The sequence below is a fragment of the Antechinus flavipes genome, chromosome 5 (assembly GCF_016432865.1).
Source record: "Antechinus flavipes isolate AdamAnt ecotype Samford, QLD, Australia chromosome 5, AdamAnt_v2, whole genome shotgun sequence".
Lineage (NCBI taxonomy): Eukaryota > Metazoa > Chordata > Mammalia > Dasyuromorphia > Dasyuridae > Antechinus > Antechinus flavipes.
This window is the reverse complement of record NC_067402.1, coordinates 192,144,837-192,153,992: the sequence shown is the minus strand read 5'-3', so window position 1 is coordinate 192,153,992 and position 9,156 is coordinate 192,144,837.

Here is a 9,156-nt window from a genome sequence, read left to right as displayed (position 1 = left end):
CTCAGGCCATGGAAGAGCTCAAAAGGGATTTTGAAAATCAAGTAAGAGAGACAGAGGAAAAATTAGGGAAAGAATTGAAAGTGGTGCAAAAGGACATACAAAAAGCTAATGAGGAAAAAGATGCCTTAAGAAACAAAATTGGCCAATTTTTCTCAAAAGATAAAGATGTACAAAAGCTCATTGAGAAAAATAATTTCTTAAAAAATAAAATTAAGCAAATGGAAACTAATAACTTTATGAAAAATCAAGATATAATAAAGCAAAATCAAAAAAAATCACAAATAAGGAAAAAAAAGTGAAATATTTCATCGGAAAATAGATCCAAGAGAAAAAAATAAAAAATTATTGATCTACCAGAAAGTCACGATCAAAAAACAAAACAAACAAACAAACAACAACAACAAAAAAAAACTTGGACATATCTTTCAAGAAATTATCAAGGAAAACAGTCCTGATATTGTAGAATCAAAGGGTAAAATAGAAATTTTTTAAAATCCACCAACCACCTCCTGAAAGAGATCCCAAAGTGAAAACTCTCAGGAATATTATAATCAAATTCCAGAAATCTTAGGTCAAGGAGAAAATATTGTAAGCATTCAAAAACAAACAATTCAAATATAGTAGAATCACAGTCAGGATAACACAACACTTAGCAGTTTCTACATTTAAGGACCACAGAGCTTAAATATTCCAGAGAGTAATAGAAGTGGGATTATGTAATGTTCTGGTTAGCTTTCTGGAGGTTTTGGGACCAGCCTTCATTTCTGCTGAGTAATCACCCCGAGAATAGCCAGGGATAAGGTCCAAATTCTTTATTATCTCCTTCACAGTCTGTCTCCTTGCCTGGGGCCCAGACTAGCTTTCTGGAGGCCTTTAGACAGGTCTTAGTCTCAGTGAAGAAATGAAGAAGGGTTACTAGGAGCCTGATCAAAGATGGAATGTCCCCAGTCCAGTCCTTGTTGGCTCTTATATACTCTATTATAATTACAGCATCATAGGTGTCAATCTTGCAGAATAAGTGTCAATCTTGTAGAACTATATTAAGTACTAAGTACATGTACTGAAATAGAGAACTATTAATCACCATGCTAAACTAGATAACCATTGTCTTATCAATTCCTCTGAGTTAACACTTTGTTTCAAGTATACTTCTCCAGAGTTCTGGCTTTCTACAGGATTACAACCAAAAATCACCTACCCAGCAAAACTAAGTATAATCCTTTATTAAAAAAAAAGGTGGTCATTCAACGAAAGAGAGGATTTTCAAGCTTTCATGATGAAAAGACCAAAGCTGAATGGAAAATTTGATTTTCAAATCAGGACCCTAGAAAAACATAATGAGGTAATCCGGAAAATCATGTCAAAAAGGACTTAAGGTTTATGTGTTCACATTCCTACATGGTAGGATATACTAGTAACAGAATTTCCTCATTATTATGGCAGTTAGGGGTATATATAGCAGCTACAGGTGTGAGTTGAATATGACGGGATAACATCTTTTTTAAAATGATGAAATTAAGGAATGAAAGCAGAATGTACTGGAAGAAAGGGAAAGGGAGAAGTGGAATGATGCAAATTATTTGCCATAAAAAAAAAGACAAGAAAAAAGATTTTACAGTGGAAGGCAAGAGGGGGAGAAGAGGGTAAATGAGTGAACCTTACTCTCATCAGATTTGGCTCAAAGACAAAGTGACATACACAATATGGGCATAGAAATCTATTTTACCCTGGTAGAAAAATAGGAGGGGAATGGGACATGGGAATGGGGGAGGATGATAAAAGAGAGAGCATATTGGGGGAGGGAGTTGTCAGTATCAAAACACTTTTGAGGAGGGACAGAGTGAAAGGGGAGAAAGAATAAATAGGGGGAAATATAGTTAGAAATAGTAATTTAAAAAAAATTCAAAGAAAGTTTCTCTGATAAGCCTTCATTTTTCAAAGGGAACGGAGTCAAATTTATAAAAAATAAGAGTTATACCCCAATTGATAAATGATCAAAAGATATGATCTGTGTCCAAAAAGCAACAAATTCATGCATATCCTTTGACCTAAAATACCATTACAAGGCATGAATATCAAAAGATATTCTCAGTAGTACAATCATCCATAACTACTTTAAAGGACTCATACCCAGAGAAGGAACTGATTGTGTCCAAATACACAAAGAATTCCAAAGAATTCTCTTTTTCTGTCTCTCACTCTCTGTCTCTGTCTATCTCTCTCTCTGTCTCAGGTTTTTATTTTCCTTAGAGTGGGAGATCTGTATTTTGTTTCACAACAACTTTTATGGAAATGTTTTGCATAACTTCACATGTAGTTTCTTAATTGTAGATGGGGATAAAGGAAAAAACCTAGACTTCAAAAATTTTAAAAACAAATATAAAAGCATTGTTTTGAATGTAACTGGGAGAAAACATTAAATAAATAAAACTAAAACAAAAAAAAAAAAGAAATATGCTTGAAATAGAAAGATACATAGAGTTAAGGAGCTGGAGAAGCATCTCTCATGCTACCTTTGAAGTAAAACAGCAACGAAAAAGGCAAAGCTAGCAAACATGATCTCAAATAAAGCAAAAGCAAAAATAGATCTAATTAAAAGGCATAAAAAGAAAATCATATATTGCTAAAAGGTACTATAGACAAAAAAGTATTATCAATCAACATATATGCACCAAACAGCATAACATATATTCTCAAAGGAAAAGTTAAAGGAATCACAGGAGAAAATTGACAGTAAATCTATATTAGTGGGGGACCTCAACTTTCTTTTCTCAGAACTAGATAAATCTAACCACAAAATAAATAAGAAAGAAGTTAAGAAGATGAATAGAATTTCAGGAAAAGTTAGATATGATAGGCCTCTGGAAAAAATTGTATGGAAATCATTGATCATGGCAGTTGATCATAGTAGCTTCACAAAAACTAATCTTGTATTAGAGCATTAAAATCTCACAAACAAATGCAGAAAATCAGAAACATTAAATGTACCTTTTCCAGACCATAATGCAATAAAAACCACATTCAATAAATTGGAAGCATAACTTAAAAATTAATTGGAAACTATGTAGTCATTTAGGTTATGCAGTTGATAGAGCCTAGAGTCAAGACCTGACTTCAAATTTAGCCTTAGACTCTTACTAGCCTGAAACTCTGGGCAAATCACATAATCCTGTTTGCCTCACTTTCCTCATGTGTAATATGAAGTAGAGAAGAAAATGGCAAACCACTTTAGCATCTTTGCCAAGTAAACTCTAATTGGAGTCATGAAAAGTCCGACATGACTAAACAACAAAATAACCTAATCCTAAAGAATGAATGAGTCATAGAAGAAATCATAGAAAAAATAATTTAATTTAAAAGAATGACAATAATAAGACAACATATCACAATTTGTAAGATACAGCTGAAACAGTACTTCTGAGGAAAAGTAATATCTTTAAATGCTTACATTAATTTTTTTTAAAGCTTATTAATGAATTGGGCATGCAATTAAAGAAAAAAAAAAGCCTAGAAAAAAATTTTACATCCACAATTAAACACCAAAATAGAAATTCTAAAAATCAAGAGACTAATAAAATTGAAAGTAAAAAAGATATTGAACTAATAAAATAAAACTAAAAACTGGCTTTAAGGGGAAAGACATTAAAATAGATAAGTCATTATCAATTTTATTTTTAAAGAAATATAGAAAAAATCAAATTACCAATATCAAAAATGAAAATGGATAATATACCTCCAATGAAGACAAAATTAAAGCAATTATTATAAGATATTTTGCCTGATTACATGGCAATAAAACTGACAATCTAAATGAAATGGGCAAATATTTACAAGAATATAAATTGCCCAAATTAACAGAAGAGGAGAAAGAATACATAAATAAACCTATCTTAGGAGGGAAAAAACTTGAACAAGCCAACTATGAGCTTCCCTTTTAAAAAATCCCCAGGTCCAGATGGATTCACAAGTGAATTCTACCAAACATCTAAATAACATTAAATTATATTAGTATGTAAACTATTTTAAATATCTGTAAAGAGTTCTATCAAATACCTTTTATGATACTAAAATGATTTTGATATCTAAACAGGGAGGGCAAAAATAGGGAAAAAATCTACAAAATAATTCCTTAATGAATATTGATGCAAAAATTTTAAATAAAATACTATCAAGGCGCAAAATATTGCAAAGATCATATACTATCACCAAGTGGGATTTATATTAGAAATAGAGGTTTGATTCAACATTAGAAAAACCATAAGAATAATTGACCAGATAAATACTAAAAACAACAAAAATCATAAGATTATATCAATAGATGTAAAGCTTTTGACAAAGTGTAATATCTATTCCTATTAATAAAAACACTGGAAAACATAGGAATAGAGCCTTTCTATTAAAAATCAAAAGCAAGCATTATCTGTAATGAAGATAATCTAAAGGCATTGCTAATAAGGTCAGGGGTGACACAAAGATATCCATTATCAACACTATTCTCAATATTGTACTTTAAATACTAGCCATCATAGTAAGACAAGAAAAAGAAACCAAAGGAACAAAAATAGGCAACAAAACTAACACTAGGAAATATGATAATGTACTTAAAGAATCTTAGAGAATCAACTAAAAAGTCTAGCAGAAACAATGTTTCGGGATATAAAATAAAACAACATAATGCATCAGCAATTCAATATATTTCCCCAAAAAAAAAACCAGCAAGAAGAGATAGAAGGAGAAATTTCATTTAGAAGAACTCCAGAAAATATAAAATACTTGGGAATCTTCTGGCTAAGACAAACAACAAAATACTTTTCAGATAAAGACAGATCTAAATATTAGTTGCTCATGAGTAGGCTGAACCAATACAAAAAAAAAAAAAAAGATAATTACATCTAAATTAATTTAGTTATTCAGTGCTATACCAATCAAAATCTCAAAGAATTATTTTGAAGAGCTGGGACAAAATAACAAAATTCACCTAAAAGTACAAAAGATCAAGAATGTCCAAGTGATCATTGGAAAAAAAATGCGAAGAAAGGTGGCCTAGTAGTATTAAGTAAGTAAACCTGAGTATAGGGTAAGAAACAGAATGATGGATCAATGGAAGATTAGGGATACAATATATTATTAAATGACCACAGTAATCTGGTGTTTGATAAACCCAAAGATTCAAGTTTTTAGGGCAAGAACTCATCATCTAACAAAGATTTCTGGGAAATTTTTAACAAAAGCTACGCACAAACTAATATCTCACGTATTCGATAAAGATTAGGTCAAAATAGGTGCATGATTTAGATATAAAAGGAAAAATCATGTGTAAATTAAAGGAACAAAGAAAAATTTATGTCAGATCTATAGATAAGGGAAAAGTTTATAACCAAACAAGAGATAGAATATCATAGAAAGAACAATGGATAATTTAACTTACATAAAATTTTAAAAGGCTTGCACAAATAAAACCAAAATTAGAAGGAAAGCAGAAAACTGAGTGGGGGATTGGTAGGAATTTCACAGCAAGTTCCCCAGATAGAGAAGTCATTTTTCAAATAGATAGGTAACTGAGCCAAATTTAGTTTTATAAGAGCTATTCAATTGATAAATGGTCAAAGCATAAAAGTCAAGCAGTTTTCAAAAAAAGAATTTAAAGTTATCTCTAGTCATCTGAAAAAAAAATTGCTCTAAATTACGATTATCGATTAAAGCAAAACAAATTATATAACAACTCTGTGGTTCTACCTCATTCTTACCAGAAATGATAAATACTGGAAGTGATGAGGACAATTGACATATTAGTGAATTTTTGGTAGTGTAATGAGCTAGTCCAACCATTCTGGAGAACGATTTGGAACTATGCCCAAAGGGATATAAAATCGTGCATACCCTTGTGTCCTAAAGAAATCAAAGAAAAAGGGAAAGGATCCAGATATAGAAAAAATATTTATAGCAATTTTTTTTATAGTGGCAAAGTGCTCATCAGTTGGAGAATGGCTGAAAAAGTTATGGTATATGATGATGATAGAGCACTGTTGGGCTGTAAGAAACAACAAGCAAAGTGCTTTCAGGAAAATTTGTGGTGACTTATATGAACTGATGCAAAGTAAAATGAGCAGAACAAGGACAACACTGTATACAGTAGCAGTAATACTGTAATGATAATTAACATAAACTACTCCAATCAGTATGATGGTCCAAGATAATTCCAAAGATCTCAAGATAAATATGCTAGCCACTCTAGAGAGAGAATTGATGAACTGAGTACAGAATGAAGTATACTTTTTTTCACTTATTTTTCTTTGCTGTATTATTTTTCAATATGGCTAATAGGAAAAGATGTTTTGCAAGACTTAACATGTATAATTAATATATTGCTTGCCTTCTCAGTGAGTGGGAAAGGGGCTATGGAGAGGGGGGGAGGATTTGGAACTCAAATTTTTTTTTAAACAAGAATGTTAAAATATATATAATATTTTTTTAAAAATGGAGTTTTTAAAAGCTAAGCAAGCACATTTCTTGACTGAATCAATCAGAATCAAATGTGAACAGGGCCTATACACCTTTAAAATTTTTTTTAATATTTTATTTTTCCTCAATTGCATTTCTTTATTAAGATTTTGAGTTCTAAATTCTTGCTTTATCCTCATCTGCACCACTTGCATTGAAAAAGCATGCATCAATATAATAAAGATGACAATACTACCTAAATTAATCTATTTATTTAGCGCTATACCAATCAGACTCCCAAAAAACTACTTTGATGAACTAGAAAAAATAACAACAAAGTTCATATGGAAAAACAAAAGGTCAAGAATTTCAAGGGAATTAATAAAAAAAAATCAAATGAAGGTGGCCTAGCTGTACCAGATCTAAAATTATATTATAAAGCAGCAGTTACTAAAACCATCTGGTATTGGCTAAGAAATAGACTAGTTGATCAATGGAATAGGTTAGGTTCAAAGGACAAAACAGCCAATAACTTTAATAATGTAGTGTTTGACAAACCCAAAGACACCAGTTTCTGGGATAAGAATGCATTATTTGACAAAAATTGCTGGGAAAATTGGAAATCAGTATGGCAGAAATTAGGCATTGACCCACACTTACCATACACCAAGATAAGGTCAAAATGGGTTCATGACCTAGGCATAAAGAATGAGATGATAAATAAATTGGAAGAGCATAGGATAGTTTACCTCGCAGACCTGTGGAAGAGGGAGGAATTTATGACCAAAGAAGAACTAGAGATCACTATTGACCACAAAATAGAAAATTTTGATTATATCAAATTGAAAAGTTTTTGTACAAACAAAACAAATGCAGACAAGATTAGAAGGGAAACAATAAACTGGGAAAACATTTTTACAATCAAAGGTTCTGATAAAGGCCTCATTTCCAAAATATAGAGAGAATTGACTCTAATCTATAAGAAATCAAACCATTCTCCAATTGATAAATGGTCAAAGGATATGAACAGACAATTCTCAGAAGAAGAAATTGAAACTATTTATAGACATATGAAAATATACTCCAAATCATTATTAATCAGAGAAATGCAAATTAAGACAACTCTGAGATACTACTACACACCTGTCAGACTGGCTAGAGTGACAGGGAAAGATAATGGGGAATGTTGGAGGGGATGTGGGAAAACAGGGACTTTGATACATTGTTGGTGGAATTGTGAACACATCCAGCCATTCTGGAGAGCAATTTGGAACAATGCTCAAAAAGTTATCAAACTGTGCATACCCTTTGATCCAGCAGTGTTTCTACTGGGCTTATACCCCAAAGAGATACTAAAGAAGGGAAAGGGACCTGTATGTGCCAAAATGTTTGTGGCAGCCCTGTTTGTAGTGGCTAGAAGCTGGAAAATGAAAGGATGTCCATCAATTGGAGAATGGTTGAGTAAATTGTAGTATATGAATGTTATGGAATATTATTGTTCTGTAAGAAATGACCAGCAGGATGAATACAGAGAGGACTGGCGAGACTTACATGAACTGATGCTGAGTGAAACGAGCAGAACCAGGAGATCATTATATACCTTAACAACGATACTGTGTGAGGATGTATTCTGATGGAAGTGGATCTCTTTGATAAAGAGAGCTTTAATTGATCAAAGATGGACAGAAGCAGCTACACCCAGAGAAAGAACACTGGGAAATGAATATAAACTGCTTGCATTTTTGTTTTTCTTCCCGGGTTGTTTATACCTTCTGAATTCAATTCTTCCTGTGCAACAAGAGAACTGTTCAGTTCTGCACACATATATTGTATCCAGGATATACTGTAACCTATTCAACATGTAAAGGATTGCTTGTCATCTGGGGGAGGGGGTGGAGGGAGGGAGGGGAGAAGTCGGAACAGAAGTGAATGCAGGGGATAATGCTGTAAAGAATTACCCTGGCATGGGCTCTATCAATAAAAAGTTTAAAAAAAAAAAAAAGAAAGAAAAAGCATGCATCATTCCAAATTGCTCTCTACAATGGTTATTTCATAACTCTACCAACTGTATAGTTATAGCTATATATATATTAGCTATACACCTTCTTGAAACAATCAAAATCATTGTGTAAAAGACTTGGTTATGCATTAAGGATCTTGTATAAAAGGGAGGGGCTATCTTAGAACATATTAGATAAACTGAGGATTTGGAAGTTCAGATGAAGCTCTGTGAAGAGAGCTGAAATGGAAAAAAAAATTGCAAGACAACCAGTGAAAGGAGAATGAAAAATTAGGACTGAGTTGTGGCAGAGAAAGTTGATATTGAAAAAGGTTTGGTAAAGAAAAAATGTCCTAGAACATCTCAGTATGGAAACCAGGCTGATAACAGTGCATCCAGTTATTCCACGTTCAAGGGAAGTCCTGAGAAAAGTTCTGCTCTTTCCTCTGCTTTCCTTTCTAGTAACCATCTTTTCACAGACACTATAATATAAACTGCAGTTAAAATGTTTCCAGTAACCTGAATTTTTCCTCAACCACAAAGAAGTCAAAAAGACATTAATGTAAATTAAAACAGAGGCTCTACCTAAATGTTCGGAATTTTCCTAACTGAGAGTCTGAAGTAATTGTAATGGAATTCACAATTTCTAGTCTTTAAATACACTCCCTAAAGCTGCAAAAGAGGGAACCATATAAATCTTAGGGATCATTATATTG